This window comes from Leptosomus discolor, chromosome 8, assembly GCF_034619465.1.
Source record: "Leptosomus discolor isolate bLepDis1 chromosome 8, bLepDis1.hap2, whole genome shotgun sequence".
Taxonomy (NCBI): Eukaryota; Metazoa; Chordata; class Aves; order Leptosomiformes; family Leptosomidae; genus Leptosomus; species Leptosomus discolor.
Genome location: NC_141398.1, coordinates 2,140,945 through 2,143,848, shown reverse-complemented (window position 1 = coordinate 2,143,848; position 2,904 = coordinate 2,140,945).

Here is a 2,904-nt window from a genome sequence, read left to right as displayed (position 1 = left end):
TCGTTGCGTGTCTCTAAGGGTTTGCCAAGCAGGCTGCAGAGCTGTGCAATGACCTCTGCAGCCTAAAGGCTGGACGGAATAAAATAGCTTAGAAAAAGCTTTTAGAACTAGAACGCAGAAAACTGCCCTAATTATCAACAGCCTGTGGCAGCCAGAGAAGGAGAAAAAAGTGCTTTTCTTAATAAAAGTGTTACTATGTTTATAAATCAAAGTACGGCAAAGTGTCAAAGCCCCGAGCGGCTATGATCCCTAATCCTGTGGCTTTCTACAATTCGGATCCCGCAGGCTTGGCCCCCTGAGGAGCAGAGCGATCGCTGAGGTCCTTCAAACCCGGGGTCAGCGGTGCCTTCTGCAGGGCGCTTGGAGCTCCTTTCTTCTGTCAGCTGGAGGGTTTTTTCCTGCGCTACAAGTGTGCCTGAGTGGCGCCGGCAGCCCGAAGGACGCGCACACGATCCGGCGCATAATCCCTTCCGCAAGCATCTGCTGCCGGTGCTTTCAGGCTAGATGTAATCCAAGCCGGAGACGATCGCGGATACCTCTCGTTTTCCCTCGCTGGTTCCTTAGCGGTTTGCTTGTGGCCAGTTAGAAACAGAATCCTCCATCCTGCTTGAATTGTTTATAATCTCTCCAAGATTCGTGCTACAGCAGGAAAAGACCAAACTGCACCGGGTTCAGGAGGGGTTCATTCTCTTAAAGGTGCGACAGGCAGAGCTGCAGGGAAGAACAGGGGTTGATTTTTGTTTCTAAAGAAGAGGTTTCTCTGGCTGAACTGTCAGTAGCTGAAAAAAGAGACGTTTCAACCAATACCCCACGCACATTTATGTGTTAATGTTGGTCTGTATTTGCATAACCCGAAGCCCTCTGCTCCTTTCCCCTTCAAACGGAAATTTAAAAAGCAGAACGTGTTTACCACTCCAGATTTCACAGGCATGCCAGCTACTTCTTTCCCACTTCTGTGCCAGACGCTTCAGGTTGTATCTTTGTCCTTAGGAAACAGATTTTTTTCCATTATCCCAAGAAAGCAAATATCTGGAAAAATACAGTTTCCAAAAATTAGTTTTTTCTCTTGTTCAAGGGATATTAAGCACCATTCTAACCTTGCAGAGAGTTATCAGCGGTTAAATATTTATTACATGAAACTAGGGCCTGATTAATAGACTCAACGTCTAACGGTCACTAAATAAATATCCATGTAATTACTCCAGCGTCCAGAATTTTGCTTTTAATGGCACCATCCCAGTATTATCCTATCTGCTCCTAGATTACATATGTACAAGTAAGTGCTTTGCCAAACTGATGCTCAGATGGCTTTCGCATGGAATAAGACTACAGCTGACTCTCTGCAAAACTGTGTATCTGGAGCACAGAGGAACAGAACAGAACCCTGACAAACGTGTATCCGTGCTCTTTCTTTTAGTCGCCGTGTTCGGTCACCGATATCAACCAATGCTGTATAAATTGGGAAAATGCCAAAGTGATTAGCAACCTGAATGAGCACCGTGCAGTGTAGAGGAATAATGAAAAATGAATGAGATGCTTAATCAAATTCTGCATTTTTACCCCTTGATTTCACTGCGCTTTCTTACGTGACTGAAGAGTTGCGCTCGCTGGATGACCTTCTAGTCTCCAGTTCTCAGAAAATACCAGATGAACAGTGTTATACGAGCCAAAGCCATGTGGTGGAAGAGGCATTGGGCCGTGCAAGCTCACCACACCAACTGCCGTTGTCGTTTCAGCAGCGGCCTCTCAAAAGCGGAGACACGAAGCCACGCACGGGGCAGGGCAGCGAGGAGCATCGCTGAAACGCCTGCGAGCGGGCTCGGCGTTAGACAGCAGGGACAGGGCTTCGCTCCCACCTCGTTCTTTCTGCATTCGTTTTCCCTTGCGTGTGCACTTACCTGCATGGGACATGAGCAAGTTTCAGGGCTCAAGCTGGATTTACACCAGCATGACTCACCGGCATTCCGGCGTGTGCTCTCGATTCACATCAGCAGGAGCTCCTTGCATTTTAAACGGGCAGAAGTAGGAGCAAAACAAGCAATAAGCTCATTTAATACACGTGAGAATACAGAAGTTTCACTATAGCCCTGAGATTTTTTTCTTTCCCTAGCTGGAGAAGGGTGACGCACGGCTGTGCCGCCTCGGAAGCCACCCAGGGATGCTCCTCGAGGGCCACGGCAGTGCTCACTGGTGCCTCGGGGGAACGCCGCCTTCGTCTCAAGAAGGGCGGTGAAAGAAAACAAAACAAACGTGGCACTGTTGGAAGTTCCTCCTCTGGTGACTTCACCCCATTCCCACACAGCTCCAGGAGTCTGCGAACGTCACACAAAACTGCTGAGAAAGGCCTGCTCTCGTAACACGGCCCGTTGCAAAAAGATTGCGAGGCTGAAGTTAATACTACCTGCTTTTCCATGTGGGAAACAGGTAAGGACTGTCTGAATTACCACTTCGAAATAAGGCAGCTTTTATGGAAAGCGTAAAGGAAGAGAAAGAACCTGTTGGGCTCCTTCCTTTCATGTTATAGACAGCAAAGCGCAGCAAGGCTGCGTCTAATCTGCAGTCCAGGAGGTCACCAGGCTGCCAGCCATCTCTGGAAGCAACAGGGATTTCAATGCAGGCACACACCCCTGCCAGGGCAGGGGGGTAAAAGCCTGGTAGCTGGAGTGTGCACCTACGTGGCTGTAAATATTTAAAGTAGCGTGTGCCCAAGCTGCAGCGATGCCAGAGTGCGGAGCAGAGCTGGAGCAATGCCAGATCAATAGGTGTGGGCTTTCAAAGGGTGCTTGCACGTCTCTCTGGGGACACTTCTGGTACTGTGAAGCACTATTAAAAGAAGAAGATAACGGTGTCTTTTCACGAGAAGAAGAAAGTCACACCAAAAAACAGAGCCTCTCTCTTGCATAG